Source organism: Dendrobates tinctorius, unplaced genomic scaffold (assembly GCF_039654945.1).
Source record: "Dendrobates tinctorius isolate UK_male_01 unplaced genomic scaffold, ASM3965494v1 ptg000057l, whole genome shotgun sequence".
Taxonomy (NCBI): Eukaryota; Metazoa; Chordata; class Amphibia; order Anura; family Dendrobatidae; genus Dendrobates; species Dendrobates tinctorius.
The window spans coordinates 31,827,307-31,848,412 of NW_027361725.1; the positions used below are offsets into that span (position 1 = coordinate 31,827,307).

At 42.3% G+C, this 21,106-nt stretch overlaps 1 protein-coding gene across 7 annotated transcripts in view; it reads right to left on the reverse strand.

The window, feature by feature from the left end:
• MEIS2 (Meis homeobox 2) overlaps positions 1–21,106 on the reverse strand; it is a 203,823-nt gene that overhangs the window by 176,021 nt on the left and 6,696 nt on the right. The window lies entirely within an intron of this gene.

A 21,106-nucleotide genomic window follows, 5' to 3' on the forward strand; every position in this document is an offset into this window, starting at 1 on the left:
TAATGGGGCCTCCAGCACCGACCTCCACCCGCAGAGCCGCACTCCACATAGAGGATAATGGGGCCTCCAGCACCGACCTCCACCCGCAGAGCCGCACTCCACATAGAGAATAATGGAGCCTCCAGCACCGACCTCCACCCGCAGAGCCGCACTCCACATAGAGGATAATGGGGCCTCCAGCACCGACCTCCACCCGCAGAGCCACACTCCACATAGAGAATAATGGAGCCTCCGGCACTGACCTCCACCCGCAGAGCCGCACTCCACATAGAGAATAATGGAGCCTCCAGCACCGACCTCCACCCGCAGAGCCGCACTCCACATAGAGAATAATGGAGCCTCCAGCACCGACCTCCACCCGCAGAGCCGCACTCCACATAGAGAATAATGGAGCCTCCAGCACCGACCTCCACCCGCAGAGCCGCACTCCACATAGAGAATAATGGGGCCTCCGGCACCTACCTCCACCCGCACTCCACATAGAGAATAATGGGGCCTCCAGCACCGACCTCCACCCGCAGAGCCACACTCCACATAGAGAATAATGGGGCCTCCGGCACCTACCTCCACCCGCACTCCACATAGAGAATAATGGGGCCTCCAGCACCGACCTCCACCCGCAGAGCCGCACTCCACATAGAGAATAATGGAGCCTCCAGCACTGACCTCCACCCGCAGAGCCGCACTCCACATAGAGAATAATGGAGCCTCCAGCACCGACCTCCACCTGCAGAGCCCCACTCCACATAGAGAATAATGGAGCCTCCAGCACCGACCTCCACCCGCAGAGCCGCACTCCACATAGAGAATAATGGAGCCTCCAGCACCGACCTCCACCCGCAGAGCCGCACTCCACATAGAGAATAATGGAGCCTCCAGCACCGACCTCCACCCGCAGAGCCGCACTCCACATAGAGAATAATGGAGCCTCCAGCACCGACCTCCACCCGCAGAGCCGCACTCCACATAGAGAATAATGGAGCCTCCAGCACCGACCTCCACCCGCAGAGCCGCACTCCACATAGAGAATAATGGAGCCTCCAGCACCGACCTCCACCCGCAGAGCCGCACTCCACATAGAGAATAATGGAGCCTCCAGCACCGACCTCCACCCGCAGAGCCGCACTCCACATAGAGAATAATGGAGCCTCCAGCACCGACCTCCACCCGCAGAGCCGCACTCCACATAGAGAATAATGGGGCCTCAGCACCGACCTCCACCCGCAGAGCCGCACTCCACATAGAGAATAATGGAGCCTCCAGCACCGACCTCCACCCGCAGAGCCGCACTCCACATAGAGAATAATGGAGCCTCCAGCACCGACCTCCACCTGCAGAGCCGCACTCCACATAGAGAATAATGGAGCCTCCAGCACCGACCTCCACCCGCAGAGCCGCACTCCACATAGAGAATAATGGAGCCTCCAGCACCGACCTCCACCCGCAGAGCCCCACTCCACATAGAGAATAATGGAGCCTCCAGCGCTGACCTCCACCCGCAGAGCCGCACTCCACATAGAGAATAATGGAGCCTCCAGCACCGACCTCCACCCGCAGAGCCGCACTCCACATAGAGAATAATGGGGCCTCCGGCACCGACCTCCACCCGCAGAGCCGCACTCCACATAGAGAATAATGGGGCCTCCAGCACTGACCTCCACCCGCAGAGCCACACTCCACATAGAGAATAATGGGGCCTCCAGCACCGACCTCCACCCGCAGAGCCGCACTCCACATAGAGGATAATGGGGCCTCCAGCACCGACCTCCACCCGCAGAGCCGCACTCCACATAGAGAATAATGGAGCCTCCAGCACCGACCTCCACCCGCAGAGCCGCACTCCACATAGAGGATAATGGGGCCTCCAGCACCGACCTCCACCCGCAGAGCCACACTCCACATAGAGAATAATGGAGCCTCCGGCACTGACCTCCACCCGCAGAGCCGCACTCCACATAGAGAATAATGGAGCCTCCAGCACCGACCTCCACCCGCAGAGCCGCACTCCACATAGAGAATAATGGAGCCTCCAGCACCGACCTCCACCCGCAGAGCCGCACTCCACATAGAGAATAATGGAGCCTCCAGCACCGACCTCCACCCGCAGAGCCGCACTCCACATAGAGAATAATGGGGCCTCCGGCACCTACCTCCACCCGCACTCCACATAGAGAATAATGGGGCCTCCAGCACCGACCTCCACCCGCAGAGCCACACTCCACATAGAGAATAATGGGGCCTCCGGCACCTACCTCCACCCGCACTCCACATAGAGAATAATGGGGCCTCCAGCACCGACCTCCACCCGCAGAGCCGCACTCCACATAGAGAATAATGGAGCCTCCAGCACTGACCTCCACCCGCAGAGCCGCACTCCACATAGAGAATAATGGAGCCTCCAGCACCGACCTCCACCTGCAGAGCCCCACTCCACATAGAGAATAATGGAGCCTCCAGCACCGACCTCCACCCGCAGAGCCGCACTCCACATAGAGAATAATGGAGCCTCCAGCACCGACCTCCACCCGCAGAGCCGCACTCCACATAGAGAATAATGGAGCCTCCAGCACCGACCTCCACCCACAGAGCCGCACTCCACATAGAGAATAATGGAGCCTCCAGCACCGACCTCCACCCGCAGAGCCGCACTCCACATAGAGAATAATGGAGCCTCCAGCACCGACCTCCACCCGCAGAGCCGCACTCCACATAGAGAATAATGGAGCCTCCAGCACCGACCTCCACCCGCAGAGCCGTACTCCACATAGAGAATAATGGAGCCTCCAGCACCGACCTCCACCCGCAGAGCCGCACTCCACATAGAGAATAATGGAGCCTCCAGCACCGACCTCCACCCGCAGAGCCGCACTCCACATAGAGAATAATGGGGCCTCAGCACCGACCTCCACCCGCAGAGCCGCACTCCACATAGAGAATAATGGAGCCTCCAGCACCGACCTCCACCCGCAGAGCCGCACTCCACATAGAGAATAATGGAGCCTCCAGCACCGACCTCCACCTGCAGAGCCGCACTCCACATAGAGAATAATGGAGCCTCCAGCACCGACCTCCACCCGCAGAGCCGCACTCCACATAGAGAATAATGGAGCCTCCAGCACCGACCTCCACCCGCAGAGCCCCACTCCACATAGAGAATAATGGAGCCTCCAGCACCGACCTCCACCCGCAGAGCCGCACTCCACATAGAGAATAATGGAGCCTCCGGCACTGACCTCCACCCGCAGAGCCGCACTCCACATAGAGAATAATGGAGCCTCCGGCACTGACCTCCACCCGCAGAGCCGCACTCCACATAGAGAATAATGGAGCCTCCAGCACCGACCTCCACCCACAGAGCCGCACTCCACATAGAGAATAATGGGGCCTCCAGCACTGACCTCCACCCGCAGAGCCGCACTCCACATAGAGAATAATGGAGCCTCCAGCACCGACCTCCACCCGCAGAGCCACACTCCACATAGAGAATAATGGAGCCTCCAGCACCGACCTCCACCCGCAGAGCCGCACTCCACATACATGGCTGCTCTCAGTGCTCTGTGCTGTGCGCACAGGACCTGTGATGAGGTCACAGGAGGGGAGAAGACAGGGGTCACATGATCGGGGGCCCTGACACCTTACCTCCTGTGATCTCATCACAAGCCTTTGCACGCTACCAGCAGCATCAGCGTTCACGCTACTTGTAGATGCTGCTGGTAGCAGAGCACATAATGCCGCCCCCACGGTCACTCACTTTTAGGTGGGGAGAAGATGGAGTGCCATTGCAGCAGCCAGCAGGAATGTGGTGGGGGCCCCCTTAGAAGCTCTTGTGGTGGGGGCCCCGGGGCTGAAGCCCCGCCTGCCCTGCCTATAATCCGCACCTGCGCGGTGGCGGATTATAATGGGGCAATTTACTGGCCTGGGCTGTGGGCCCCTTAACCCCACTGGTCCCGGGGCAACTGCCCAAATTGACCTCATTATAATCCACCACTGCCTTGGGGTGATCCTCGGCTCTGCGCTCTCTTTCAAACCACATATCCAAGCCCTCGCCTCCTCCTGCCGCCTCAAACTCAAAAATATTTCCCGGATCCGCTCATTCCTCAACCACGAAACCACAAAAACACTAGTGCATGCTCTTATCATCTCCCGCCTCGACTACTGCAACCTCGTACTCTCTGGCCTCCCCTCTAGCACTCTGGTTCTGCTCCAGTCCATCCTACACTCTGCTGCCCGACTAATCCACCTGTCCCCCCGCTATTCCCCAGCATCCCCCCTATGCCAGGCCCTTCACTGGCTTCCTTTTGCCCAGAGGCTCCAATTTAAAACCCTAACCATGACACACAAAGCCATCCACAACCTGTCTCCTCCATACATCTGTGACATGGTCTCCCGGTACCTACCCGCACGCAACCTTCCATCATCTCAAGATCTCCTTCTCTACTCCCCCCTTATCTCTTCTTCCCACAACCGCATACAAGACTTCTCCTGTGCTTCCCCCATACTCTGGAACTCTCTGCCGCAACACATCAGAATCTCACCATGAACGGAAACCTTCAAGAAGAACCTGAAGACCCACCTGTTCCGACAAGCCTACAGCCTGCAATGATCCTCGGTCTACTGAACCACAGCAAGACCTGCTCTACCCTCTCCTACTGTATCCTCACCCATCCCTGTAGACTGTGAGCCCTCGCGGACAGGGTCCCCTCTCCTTATGTACTTGTGTGTCCCTTGTCTTACACATGTTTATTATACTTGTCTATATTTCCCCTTTTCACATGTAAAGCGCCATGGAATAAATGGCGCTATATAAATGCATAATAATAATAATAATTAATGGCGGTAACATGAAAAATATTCTTTTATTAAATAAAGACCTGTAAGACATAAGTCCCCAAAAATACTAGAAATTTATTTTCTATTTTGTTGAGAAATTAATCACTGGACATATAGGTTAGTAAAGGCAAGACTATATACTATTCATGTGATTGCCTGTGGATCATACTAACTTATATCTACCTTAAAGAGGTCTTCCAGACCTTTAGTATTGAGGACTTTTCCAAAGGTCTGACTCGATTCCCCACCGATAGTATCAGTTGATTTAAAGGGCAAGTTGCTGTAGTGAACACTTGGCCGTACATTATGTAGTGGCTGTGAATAGGGCTGAGCTACAATTCCACTACAGAAGGTACGGAGATGGGGGAGCTGGGCATCGTGACCCACACATCTGATATTGAGGACCTATCATTAGGAGAGCTCATCAATATTAGGCTATATTCAGAAAAAAAGTTTTTGAAGAGTTTTTTTCTGGAGAGGATCCGCTCCATAGACAATTAGAAAATCAATTAAAAAAATGCAGGATAGACTCCTCCTAGTCATTTCATTGTTAATCCGCTTTACTGTTTAATTTTTTGTGTGTCTTTCTTAACCTCTTTGGGTATTGAAAGACGCCTGGTGAGAAAAAAAATGAGTCTGCTCCACATTTGACAAATCAACTCAAAAGCCTACAGAAATATTTCAGGGATAAAAAATAGTTTTAAAGAAACTCTTCAAAAGTGCTTAAAAATATATATTTTTTTTTGTAAAACTCACTTAAAAAAGACTTTCCTGAAGTGCTTTCCTTAAAAAACAAAAAAACATCTGAACAGAGACTTAAAGTCCCCCAAATCTTTTTTAAGGCAGAACTGATAGTGTAGTTTTGTTTTCCTCCTTGTTCATTCATTGACCAAGCAGTTTACTACGTGTCTTAGGCCTCACTCAGACGTCCGATTTTTTTCTGCATACAAGAAAATCAGACCAATTTGATCAAAGTTTGGTCCGATTGTCATCCAATTGTCTTGTAGGTGGAGTCATTTTTTTAAAACAAATTTCACCACTTTCTCCATTCTGACAATCAGTGAAAATCGTACTGCACTCTGATGTCATCCGAGTGCTGTCCGATTTTTTTACTGACCCATTGACTTGTATTGCTGATTTTGATCCAATCCTTGGATCAAAATTGGAAATGTCTCCAATATTTTCTGTGGTGCTCTCAATCCAAGGAAAAAGACCCAGACATGTGGATGGCCCCATAGAATATGACAGGTATGAGTGCTATCCTTGAAAACCACAGATAGCACTGGTACAAGAAAATTGAATGAAGCCTCACATGTAGTTTTTTTAATTGTTTTTTATGTTTTTGGATAGGGAGTATAAGGCCGGGGTCACACTAACCTGCGCAAAATACGGTCAGTATTTTACATGTGTAATACGGATGAATGACCCCTAAACAGTGTTCCGTATGTCATCCGTAATCAAGGTGTGGTCGTGTATTTTGCGCATGTGTGCATCCGTATGCAATCCGTATGGCATCCGTATGGTGAGATTTTCTCGCAGGCTTGCAAAATGGACATATAATGGAGCCCTATGACAGGGTTTATAACACAAACCAAAGAATAGATATAGAATGCATATATATATATATATATATATATATATATATATATATATGTATTCTATGTGTCTATATCTATTCTTTCGTTTCTTTATTAAACCTGTCAGTGTGAGTTTACTGTATCGCGCACTGAATTGCCGGCTTTGCTAAAAGACACCGGGTGCGTATTTCTCGCAAGTCACATGTGTGGTCCGTGTGTAATCCGTATTTTTTGCGCACCCATAGACTTGCATTGGCGTACTACGGCCGTATGCTGCGAGTGGCACGGAGCGTAGAATACACCCGAGAAATATACGGCTGGTGCGAGGGACCCCATAGAGAATCATTGGTCCGTGTCTAATGCGTGCTTTTAGCGCCTCTCACTCGCCCGTATTCCTCGCCAGTGTGACCCCGGCCTAATGCGTATTCTAGTAGTTAATAGGATGCTGGCAAAATTACTTTCTAACTGTTTGCATCCGTACCTAACTCAACTAAAATGATGGAGAACAAACATGTTATTCACTAGTTCTCCCCTTCTAGGAGTTTGTGCTGAGCTGTACTAAAGTCGCAGAAAGCTGCTCCTGCTAAAATTGAAGTAGATATGTAGGTCTTTCCCTAAAACTCTTTTACAATAAATATAGCACAAAAACAGATAAATGTAAGATAATATATATATTAGTGGGGGAAATGAGTATTTGACCCCTTGCTGATTTTGTAAGTTTGCACACTGACAAAGACATGAACAGACTATAATTTTAAGGGTAGGTTAATGTTAACATTGATAGAATATCAGAAATAAAATCCAGAAAATCACATTGTAGAAATTATATAAATTTACTAGCTGAAGAGCCCGGCGTTGCCTGGGCATAGTAACCAACTGTAGTTAGTTATAACAAATTATAATGATTATATTGCACATAAAAAGATTTCACATCATATATTCAACACTACAGATTTGCAACACAAATTAACTAAACAATTACCCAAGTATTGATAGTATTTTATTTTCAACTCATTCAAGATTATTGGTTTTTCCTCTCGGTGCAAAGATGAACAGATTTTTGGCAGTTCCTACTCTTGAACAGACCACCTAAAGTTGACCATGAGAAAAGCATGGAGATTGCAAATCGATCCCTACTACTTTCAAGGACTGTCCCTGAGCATCGTTAATGGACATTGCAAATAGCAGTTGAACTGGAAACTGGAGGCGCTTAAAATCAAAAAACAAATCAGATGGAATGAGTGGAATTCTTGGAATGAAAATGTCCTCTCCTTTGGCACATCCTGTTTCTGAGCTGCGTATCTAACCCTATCCTGCGTGATAATGTCTGCTGAGCTGTGTACCTAATCCTCTCCTGTGTGATATTGACTGCTGAGCCGTGTATCTAATTCTATCCTGTGTGATACTGACTGCTGAGCAGTGTATCTAATCCTATTCTGTGTGATACTGACTGCTGAGCAGTGTACCTAATCCTATCCTGTGTGATACCATCTGCTGAGCCGTGTATCTAACCCTATCCTGTGTGATACTGACTACTGAGCCGTGTATCTAATCCTATCCTGTGTTACTGACTGCTCAGCCTTGTATCTAATCCTATCCTGCGTGATACTGACTGCTGAGCCGTGTATCTAATCCTATCCTGTGTGATACTGACTGCTGGGCTGTGTATCTAATCCTATCCTGTGTGATACTGATTGCTGAGCTGTGTATCTAATCCTATCCTGTGTGATACTGACTGCTGAGCCATGTGTCTCCTCTACTGTGTGATACTGACTGCTGAGCTGTGTATCTAATCCTATCCTGTGTGATACTGACTGCTGAGCCGTGTATCTAATCCTATCCTGTGTGATACTGGGCTCCCCCTGCAGTCTGTGTCAGAGGGTGGTCTGTGTTGGAACAGTAATAAATTGTGTTATTTCCAGCTTTACAGGAGGATGATAACACCATAGAAATGATAAGAATAATAGGCCAAATTGTTTGGTGAATTGGAATGCGCGGGGTTAAAATTTCGCCTCACAACATAGCCTATGACGCTCTCAGGGTCCAGACGTGTGACTGTGCAAAATTTTGTGGCTGCAGCTGCGACGGTGCAGATGCCAATCCCGGACATACACACACATACAAACATACACACACACTGAGCTTTATATATTAGATATTTCTGATATTCTATCTCTCAATGTTAAAATTAACCTATCCTTAAAATTATAGACTGTTCATGTCTCTGTCAGTGGGCAAACTTACAAAATCAGCAAGGGATCAAATAATTATTCCCCCACTGTATATATATAATAAATAACGCTATATTTTTAATTTTTTTTTTATTTATTGCACATTTATCTGTTTTTGTGCTATATTTATTGTAAATATATATACCGTACATATTAATAATCCAGCTGACATGTGTTTGTATGTGTATATATATATATATATATATATATATACATACAGTGGGTTCGGAAAGTATTCAGACCCCTTTAAATTTTTCACTCTTTGTTTCATTGTAGCCATTTAGTAAATTCAAAAAAGTTCTTTTTTTTCTCATTAATGTACCCTCTGCACCCCATCTTGATGGAAAAAAAAAAGAAACGTAGAAATTTTTGCAAATTTATTTAAAAAGGAAAACTGAAATATCACATGGTCATAAGTATTCAGACCCTTTGCTCAGACACTCATATTTAAGTCACATGCTGTTCATTTGGTTGTGATCCTCCTTGAGATGGTTCTACTCCTTCATTGGAGTCCAGCTGTGTTTAATTAAATTGATAGGACTTGATTTGTAAAGGCACACACCTGTCTATATAAGACCTCACAGCTTACAGTGCATGTCAGACCAAATGAGAATCATGAGGTCAAAGGAACTGGCCAAGGAGCTCAGAGACAGAATTGTGGCAAGACACACATCTGGCCAAGGTTACGAAAATTATTTCTGCAGTACTCAAGGTTCCTAAGAGCACAGTGGCCTCAATAATCCTTAAATGGAAGAAGTTTGGGACCACTAGAAGTCTTCCTAGACCTGGCCATCCAGCCAAACTGAGAAATCGTGTCAGAAGAGCCTTGGTGAGAGAGGTAAAGAAAAACCCCAAGATTACTGTGGCTGAGCTCCACAGATGCAGTAGGGAGATGGGAGAAAGTTCCACAAAGTCATCTATCCCTGTAGCCCTCCACCAGTCGGGCCTTTATGGCAGAGTAGCCAGACGGAACAAGACATATGAAAGCCCACATAGAGTTTGCTAAAAATACATGAAGAACTCCCAGACTATGAGAAATAAGATTCTCTGGTCTGCGGGGACAAAGATAGACCTTTTTGGTGATAATTCTAAGAGATATGTGTGGAGAAAATCAGGCACTGTTCATCACCTGCTCAATACAATCCCAACAGTGAAACATGGTGGTGGCAGCATCATGCTATGGGGGTGTTTTCAGCTGCAGGGACTGGACGACGGGTTGCCATTTAAAGAAACATGAATGTGGCCAAGTGCAGAGATATCCTGGATGAAAACTTCTTCCAGAGTGCTCTGGACCTCAGACTTGGCCAATGGTTCACCTTCCAACAAGACAATGACCCTAAGCACACAGCTAAAATAACAAAGGAGTGGCTTCAGAGCAACTCTGTGACCATTCTTGACTGGCCCAGCCAGAGCCCTGACCTAAACCCAATTGAGCATCTCTGGAGAGACCTGAAAATGGCTGTCCACCATCGTTCACCATCCAACCTGACAGAACTGGAGAGGGTCAGCATGGAAGAATGGCAGGGGATCCCCAAATCCAGGTGTGAAAAACTTGTTGCATCATTCCCAAGACAACACATGGCTGTACTAGCTCAAAAGGGTGCTTCTACTCAATACTGAGCAAAGGGTCTGAATACTTATGACCATGTGATATTTCAGTTCTTCTTTTTTAATAAATTTGCAAAAATTTCTACATTACTGGGCTTTTCAGTCAAGATGGGGTGCAGAGTGTACATTAATGAGAGAAAAAAATGAATTTACCAAATGGCTGCAATGAAACAAAGAGTGAAGAATTTAAAGGGGTCTGAATACTCTCCACACCCACTGTATATATATATATATATATATATATATATATATATATATATACATACACAAGGAGGGGATGTTAAAGGTCTAAAGATGTTAAAGCTGTCATTTCAAATTCTGTTGCAAAATACCCAAAAATAATTTTAAAAAATGTGTCCATCATAAACATTTCATGACCTGGCCTGATTGCTGCTCTGCACGTTGTGAGGCTTGTCGCACATATACGGCATAACTAGACGTAATGTATGTCGCAATACTGCGACTACAAACTTCAAAAGAATAGTAAAAAAAATAAATAAAAACTAATCGCAATGCATTAATAAATTTAGAGTTTGTACATTATATTTTATAGTATAATTGTGCCATTTTTCCAGCGTGCCGTGATCGTTACATTTATCGCTTCTGATGTATAAAGCGGCGCAGTGTGGATACAATCTAATTCCCTACTCCTTATAGTACAATACAAATAAAGTAATTGGTATCTAAACCACAATCAACAATAAACTGCGAGAAAACTCGTAACCCAGTGCACGTAAATAAGCTGCAGTGGTTATATCGAAAGGAAATCTTTCTAAAGTTCTGGACAATAACGGTCCCTACAACGTCCCTACAATTTATAGGTGCAGAGTGTCTGTAACATAGTGAAGGGAAGCCCTTATACTTGGATCACTCTTGTAGCTCCTACCGGCCCTAATATATCACTGTTATGAGAGGTTAATATATTTTATATCTACTGTAATGAAGTATTACCTTAATAGGGTTTAATAAATGGCCTCTTATAAATTTATTATGATCCGTCTTACTTGAAAAGCAGGCACAATGTGACGCTCAATATAAAGATTACACCATACACCTCCGAAAAGGTCACCGCAAGGTAATAACTATGAATGACCCTCACCATATATACGTGATAGGGGCTGGGGCCATATTACGGTATACCTCAATTATGCAGGGGAATAATATGTGACGGGGTCTGGGGCACTCACTTGTGCCAAGTCTGATACCAATCTTATGGTGATGTGATCATTTCAACCAAGATACTTTGATAAATGGGAACATATGGCATCATGTACAACATATGCTATATATATGTATATTTTATGTCTATACCACCTGATATATGGGAATATGCAGCATCATGTACAACATATTCTATATATACAGCTCTGGCAAAAATTAAGAGACCACTGCAAAATGTTCAGTTTGTCTGATTTTTCTCTTTATAGGTATATTTTTGAGTAAAATGTAAATTGCTCTTTTATTCTATAAACTACTGACAACGTCTCCGAATTTCCAAGCACTAAATTTTGTATTTATTTTCAGAAAATGAGAAATGGTCAAAATAACAAAAAAAATGCAGTGCTTGCAGACCTCAAATAATGCTAAGAAAACAAGTTCATAATCATTTAGAAACAACAATAATAATGTTTTAACTCAGGAAGAGTTCAGAAATCAATATTTTGTGGAATAACCATGATTTTTAATCACAACTTTCATGCGTCTTAGCATGCTTTCCACCAGTCTTTCACACTGCTTTTGGGTGACCTTATGTCTCTCCTGGAAAAAAAATTAAGCTGTTCTTCTTTGTTTGATGGCTTGTGACTATCCATCTTCCTCTTGATTACATTCCAGAGGCTTTCAATGGGGTTCAGGTCTGGAGATTGGGCTAGCCAAGACAGGGATTTAATGTGGTAGTCCTTCATCCACACATTGATTGACCTAGCTGTGTGGCATGGTGCATTATCCTGCTGGAAAAAAAAAACAGTCCTCAGAGTTGGGGAACACTGCCTGAGCAGAAGGAATCAACTGTTTTTCCAGGATAACTTTGTATGTGGCTTGATTCATAGGTGCTTTGCAAAGATTAACCTGCTCAATTCCAGCCTTGCTACAGCATCCCCAGATCATCACCGATCCGCCACCAAATTTTACAGTGGATGCAAGACACTGTGGCTTGTACGCCTCTCCAAGTCTCCATCTAACCATTAGACGACCAGGTGTTGGGCAATGCTGAAAATTAGACTCAGCAGAGAAGATTACCTTACTCCAGGCCTCTATGGTCCAATCCTTTTGGTCTTTGGCAAACTTCAGCATGGCTCTCCTTTGCTTCTCATTGATGAAAGGGTTTTTTCAAGTTTTACATGACTTGAGCCCTGCCTCTAGGACCCTGTTACGAACTGTTCTTGCCATGCACTTCACCCTAGCTGCCATTCGCCATTCCTTTTATAGGTGACTTGATGTCATCCTGTGGTTGCTGAGTGACATTTGAATTAGATGATGGTCATCCCTGTCAGTAGAGAGTCTTTTTAGCCCTCTGCCGGTCTGTAGCTTTGCTGTCCCCAATGTCTGCACCTTGACCTTGTTGTAATTGTCTTTGAAATTTTAAGGATGGAGGCAACATGATGCTCACTGTATCCCTCTGCTTGTAAAGCCTGAATTGAGCCCTTCTTTCCCACACTCAAGACTTTTCTTTTCAACTCCTTTGACATGGATAGAAGTAATTGACTAATTCCTATTACTTTTGGGATATTACTAGCACTTGTTTTGCCATCCAGCTTGTCCTATTGCAAGAGGATTGTGAACACCACAGCATGGTTTTTTTTATACTTTCTTTCGTTAAATAAGATTTGGTTCAGGTGATCACCTAATCAGAAGCACATTAAGTAGAATGAGGTGCACTCTGGTTGGAATTCAACTGACACTGGAATGGAATGGCTGTCAGACATGTAGAGAAGCTGATTTTTATAAAACTGTGCTGCGGTCTCTTAATTTTTGCCAGAGCTGTATGTATATTTTTTGTTTATACCTCCTGATATATGGGAACATGTGGCATCAGGTATGACATATTCTATGCATATGTATAGTTTATGCCTATACCACCTGATATATGGGAACATGTGGCATCATGTATGACATATTCTATATATATGTATATTTTGTGCCTATACCACCTGATATATGGGAACATGTGGCAGCATGTATAGGGCGGCACGGTGGCTCAGTGGTTAGCACTGCAGCCTTGCAGCACTGGGGTCCTGGGTTCAAATCTCACCAAGGACAACATCTGCAAGGAGTTTTGTATGTTCTCTCTGTGTTTGCGTGGGTTTCTTCCTAGTACTCCGGTTTCCTCCCACATTCCAAAGACATACTGATAGGGAACTTAGATTGTGAGCCCCATCCGGACAGCACCAATAATGTCTATAAAGCGCTGTGGAATTAATAGTGCTATATAAATTAGTAAAATAAATAAATGTGTGACATATTCTATATACAGTAGGGAAAAAGTCAGCCACCAATTCTGCAAGTTCTCCCACTTAAAAAGATGAGAGAGGCCTGTAATTGACATCATAGGTAGACCACAACTATGAGAGTCAAAGTGAGAAAGCAAATCCAGAAAATCACCTTGTCTGATTTGGCAAGACAAGATTCATTTTTCAAATTATGGTGAAAAATAAGTATTTGGTCATTAACAAAAGTTCATCTCAATATTTTGTTATATATCCTTTGTTGGCAATGAGAGAGGTCAAACATTTTTTGTAAGTCTTCACAAGGTTGGCACAGACTGTTGGTGGTATGGTGGTCCATTCCTCCATGCAGATCTTCTCTAGAGCAGTGATGTTTTGGGCCTGTCGCTGGGCAACACAAACTTTCAAATCCCTCCAAATGTTTTCTATGAAGTTGAGATCTGGAGACTGGCTAGGCCAGTCCAGGACCTTCATATGCCTCTTACAAAGCCACTCCTTCGTTGCTCTGCTGCTGTGCTTGGGAACATTTTCATGTTGAAAGACCCATCAACGCTTCATCTTCAATGCCCTTGCTGATGGAAGGAGGTTTGTACTCAAAATCTCATGATACATGGCCCCATTCATTCTTTCATGTACATGGATCAGTCATCCTGGTCACTTTGCAGAGAAATAGCCCCAAATCATGATGTTGCCACCTCCATGCTTCACAGTAGGTATGCTGTTCTTTGGATGCAACTCAGCATTCTCTCTCCTCCAAACACATCGAGTTTTGTTTCTACCAAACAGTTCTACTTTGGTTTCATCAGACTATATGACATTCTCCCAATACTCTTCTGGATAATCTAGCAAACTTCAGACGGGCCCGGAAATGTACTGCTTAAGCAGGGGGGCATGTCTCGCACTGCAGGATCTGAGTCCCTGGTGGAGTAGTGTTACTGAAGATAGCCCTGTTACTGTGGTCCCAGCTCTATGCAGGTCATTCACTAGGTCCCCGCGTGTGGTTCTGGGATTTTTGTTCACCGTTCTTGTGATTATTTTGACCCCCCAGGGTGAGATCTTGTGTGGAGCCCCAAATCAACGGAGATCATCAGTGGTCTTGTATGTCTTCCATTTTCTTATTATTGCACCCACAGTTGATTTCATCACACAAATCTGCTTGTCTTTTATACTGATAACAAGTTCAAACAGATGCCATTACTACAGGTAAAGAGTGGAGGACAGAGGAGCCTCTTAAAGAAGAAGTTGCAGTTCTGTGAGAGCCAGAAATCTTGCATGTTTTTAGGTGTGCAAATACTTATTTTCCACCATAATTTGCAAAATAAATCTTGCCAAATTAGACAAGGTGATTTTCTGTATTTGTCTTCTCATTTTGGCTCTCATAGTTGTGGTCTACCTATGATGTCAATTACAGGCCTCTCATTTTTTTAAATGGGAGAACTTGTACATTTGGTGGCTGACTAAATACTTTTTTTCCCCACTGTATATGTATATTTTATGTCTATAGCACCATATATATAGGAATATGCGGCATCATGTACAACATATTATATATATATAATGCCTATATCACCTGATATATGGGACCTTTGTGTATCATATATGACATATTCTATATATATGTATATTTTATGTCTATATCATCTGATATATGGGAACATGTGGCATCATGTACGACATATTGTATATTTCATGTCTATACCACCTTATATACAGGAACATTTGGCATCATGTATGACATATTCTATATATATATATATATATATATATATATATATATATGCCACCTGATAAATGGGAATATATGGCATCATGTGCGACATATTCTATATATTTGATATATAGGTATATTTTATGCCTATACCACCTGATATATGGGAACATGTGGCATCATGTATGACATATTCTATATATATGTATATTTTATGCCTACACTGCCTGATATATGGGAACATGCGGCATTATTTATGACCTATTCTATATATATATGTATATTTTATGCCTATACCACTAGAGTTGCCAAATTTACTTTTTATTTTATCAGTCAATATTTTTTATGGACACATTGGAAAACCATAATAAATCACTATGATTATCAGTGATCCATATCTACTGCCCATAATTCAGATATGAAGGCCTCAGCTTCATGGTAAATGGTAAATGGAAAAATGCTGATAATTACAGTCATAATAAGTTTCTTCAGCGTCAAAAAAAAATCATGGATGCCTTCAATTTGTTTGAGTACAGGGTAAAAAATTGCCCAAATTTTAGGGACTGTCCTGAAGTTTTTGAATGGTTTGCAACCAAGTATACCACCTAGCGCTGAGACAAACTAAACCTTCTTCCCGGGCAAAAAAATAATAATAATTTGATGCCTAGAAGTAATTTTACTACCCCACCACCCTGTCAAATATTTTTACAGGTGCCACTATAACACTGAAATCCCAACTTATATTACCGTCTATTGGAGCAAAAGGTGAGAAAAAAAAGTCCTATTTATATTTTTCAGGAGGTTATACTTGAGACAAAAAAGTAAATTAAAAAGAACGCGGTGTAATATTAGATTAATGGGGCTTAATAATGTGTCCTTGTTCTTTTTAAACCATTATGTAAACTTTGAGGGTTCTTTGGACTGTAAACTATGAGCAGTTTTATGGCCACCATTCTGCACCTGGATAAACTTGTCTGACAGTTAAAAAAAACAACACATAGAGACAATGCCCATACAGGGAGGTAAGAGGGGCATAGAGCCCAAAGGAGCCTAATGGGGGGCCCCCAAGTGTGCGGAGATGTGCAGGGGCACCACAACATGGGATATGGGAGATGTAGTGGGCCGTGAGAGGTGATGGCTCTACTCTCGATCACGCACACATAGACTGGCATTGGTGCGTTTGATCCATGACTCAGATCAAAATCGGTCTTGTCTCCTTGTTCTGGTGCTGAACAAAAATACAGCGGCGTGTGGACAGCGCCATACACTGTAGCAGGAATCGTTGCAAAAAATTGAACAGAATTCGTATGTGAAAAACTGACATCTGAATGAGCGCGAATTCGTTATGTTTGAGTGTCTGGGAGAAGGGCAAAAATAAACTTTATAGATAAAAATGGTGAAAATTTACATTACAGAACTGAAATCTTAAAACTAATTCTAAAGGTTTTATCTTTATCATAGGACTTATTAACACTCACATAATGGTTTTTTGTACAGCTGCAACTGGCTGAAACAGAAATAATTTTAATTGCCTGTGTATAATATATATATATATATATATATATATATATATAAATTTTGTCTAGCTCAGTAGTTCGCACTGTACTATATATAGGGCAGAACGGAGGCTCAGTGGTTAGCACTCCAGCCTTGAAGCGCTGGGGTCCTACCTTCAAATCCTACCAAGGAAAGGAGTTTGTATGTTCTCCCTGTGTTTGCGTGGGTTTCCACCAGGTACTCTGGTTTCCTCCCACACTCCAAAGACATACAAGGAATCGACATGATAGGGAATTACATTGTGAGCCCCAATGGGGACAGTGATGATAATGTATGCAAAGCGCTGTGGAATTAATGACGCTATATATAAGGGAGCAAAATAAATAAATAAATGTTGCTTCTAGGGGTCCGAAAGTAATATAAATTAATATATATATAGATAGATGTATTTAAATCTAATATTTATATAATTATATGTACTGTACAAATATATATATATATATATACACACAAGTGAATTTATCTATATTTATTTATTACTTTATATTACTTTCGGATCCATAAATATATATATATGTACATCAATCAATAATTGTATATTAGTTCATATTACTTTCGGATCCATAGATGCACATATATATATAAATTTATATTACTTTCGAAACCATAGAAGCAAAATTCAGACAGCACCTGTTACAAAAATCACCACCTCAACAAATGCACTTTACATAGGAGTGAATCAGTAACTGATAGTAAATGCGATATCATTACAGAAGACGGTGAGCCCAATAATAATTCAGAATCATATTAACACTCCTACATTATCCATGGTGGCTAAACCAACCGGCCTCAGATCCTGTAGGCCTGGGCCTAAGTGTACAAGTTATGAGCCTGGTTTTTCTACCTAGTGCTATTTTCCTGCTGATTTGGAGAAATGAGCGCCCTCTATTACCTATATCAATGATCAGGTCCGGATGACCTTAGTTTACCTTTAAGAAGGAACACATATCATCATCAGAATTACAATGACCAGTAATAGGGGCCACAATTGTCCACTGAATACATAAATAATATACGTTCAGGAAAGCACCAAAAAATCTGAACCAAACTTGGAAATTCAATGTCAGAACATAGCAGTTCACTAAAAGAGTAGTGCGCGCGTAGAACAAACTTCCAGCACATGCGGTTGGAAAATCAGAAAGATAAACATATATCTAACCAAAGAATAACAAAAGAAATATTATAATTTATAATGTCTGAATTTTTTTTTTTGCTGTCAATCAACTATGTTTTTCCGCAACCCAAAATGCAATTCAAAAAGTTTCAAAATGTCAACCAATTATTGAATTGTTCTCCAGAGCAAACGCACCTTTGCTGACCGCCGCACCTAGGGCAAACCTGATGTAGCAGAAAACTGACACAATCTGTATATACACCTATCAGGAGAATGATGAATGCCCTGTATGACACATGATGTCATAAAATACTTTTTTATTTTTACAACTTGTAGCTCTCTGTCTGTTGTGGAACTGCAAGTCTCAGCAACCTTTGCCAGAGTAAAGCCTAGTAGGACTAGTAGTAAACTGAAGCCATGTTTGCCTACGACTGTCATCTGTGAGAAACAAGGCGTTTGCATGAAAGCATATGAAGCATAACACTGCGAGGTATGCGGATTAGATAAATACTCTGCATTTCAAGTCATTGTGACTCCAACCATAGAGAAGAAAGTGCGTGATGTGTACAATTCAAAGGGAGAAGCTTAAAAATGAAAGAAAATGCGATTAAGAGGAAAAAAAACCTCAAATGAAGCATTAAACTCATGCAACACTTACAAAAACACGAAACATTTGGAAGATGAAGAATGAAAAAAAATAAAAGTATCCTACGTAAGAAGGTGAAGCGTCACGCATCGTAGGTATCGGTTATTACAGCAAATCAATTTTGCATGGTAATCCCTTTCCTAAATATTTGATAGTCAGTGAAGAGGTGTAAGTTACCTACTTTGTTTATGATACATTGTTTTACAAGGCAATTAATGTTTCACTGAGAAGTCAAGACAGTGGATAAAATAGGCCTGAAGAGCCTAAGAGTTGGGTATCTGACCAGCCTTAGTGGAGAGCGTTCTCGAATGGTTGAGAGTACAAGTGTGAACGAGCGACTACAATTGGTATTTGGGTCCAATAACAACTACTTAGGTGGTAGCGAGAGTGACAATTATACTTGGAGGTAGCAGTGCAATTGTTAAAAATGCAAGTAGAGGAATAGGCAACTATTTTTCTATAGGCAGACACCCGACCAACGCTTAGGTTCCACATTTATGTTTTTATATATATATATATATTTGTATTTTTTTATTTTTACAAGAGCCTTTATGTCTTACTATGGGTCGCCTGTGTCAACCACACGTCTCAAGTGTCAGCTCTTATGTGGTGTGAAGATTTTTTTTTTTTTTTACCATAGTCAGTATGGTCTGTTTCTGGTTACATCAGAAAAGACAAGCTTTACTAATCACATAAATATATTAGGTGGAAGCTGCAGTATGGCGATTAATCAAGGCATAGAGACTGGGGAAGTCAACACTCACACCAAGAAAACCGGTGGAAGCATTGCTCATATTTATCCATGAAATGGACAGGTTAATAATGTTTAATACAAATTCTTTTATTTATCTGTTTATTTGTGAAATGGACAGATCCAATTTGATCTTAATATGATATAACAAGAATTCTTTTATTTATCTGTTTGTTTATTTTTTCGTGAAATGGACAGATCCGACTTCACGGTATTGATATTTATTTATTTTACTCATTTATATAGAGCCATTAATTCCACAGCGCTTTACAGACCTTATTATTTAATAAGAATTATTTTATCTGTTTATTTATTTATTTGGGAAATGGACGGGATCAACTTGATCTTAATAATAATTAATAAGAATCACTTAAGTTAACTGTTTATTTATTTATTTGGCTCACATCATTTATTCCACAACGCTTTAGACATTATCATTATACTTGTTTGTTTTTTTTTTTTAGAATATGTGATACTAAAAAGATACAAAATTTAACGTCCACAAATCTTTTTTTGTCTTGTCAATTCCCGATCAATAACTTTATGTGATTCCAAAACAGGTTTGAAAAATTTGCATCACTCTTAGACATCGTGTTTGAATGTGGATTAAATTTAATAAAAGAACAATAGATATTTTTTCTAATATATATATATATATATAATATTAAGCAATATTTTATTTTCTTTGCACATAAAATATTATCTTTAAGGCTAATATTTCCCTTAATCCGGAACTGAAAAATTTTCTAAAATTTACAAAAAAAATAAATTTTGGAAGCAAATAAATCGCAAAGTGTCTTTCTTCATTAATTATCAGTATTTTCAAGTATCTCGATCTAGATCATGCTTATATGACGGATGCCTAAAATATAATTTTTGCAATTTGGCGTTGGAAGCAAAACGATATTGCTTGTGCATTTGGGAATGGTATAAAAAGCGGAACGTTGAGAGATTTAAAAAAAAAAGTGTAAATGTCTATTAATTATTTTGTGTGTTATGAAAAGATTTATTAAACGTTGAAACATTTGTTTTACTGTATGGCTGCTCCGTCCATTTGTATATGCTGAAAATTAAAGGAAAAGTTACATTTGGGAATGACCTGGTCACCTAAATCCTGCAGCTAATATGGACTATAAAAGGTCCCTTATTACCAGGGAGCAGAGTAAATTGGCTTTAGCTGTTGCCATCTGTTAGACCCTAAACAGGCCGGGTGTGTAATCCACTAAGAGGGACACCAGCTCTTAGGCTGCACTGGGAAAGGAAGCTGGACTTTACACAGGAGTGGGGGATGTATACATGTACAGCAGAATATATATACAGATCCTGTCTATTGTTCATCCCTTCCTAAATCCTCAAAGGTTTGGCAACCAGCACAACTAGACATGGAAGACTTGCACAGAATGAACATGCCCTGGAACTCAACAGTTCACATTGTATACATGCCATAAAAAAACACAAGCCCACCATGGGGTGCGCCATACAGGGGGTCCCATAATATAGCATCTCAATATTTGCAGGTCACCATGAAAAAGTGAATATAAAGCCTAGGCTTTGGTTTAGTGAGATGCACATTTATTTCTAGGCTATAAATCAGTGAACTCTCTAAATATAGTCAGCACAAATGAGTAGGATTAAACAGTG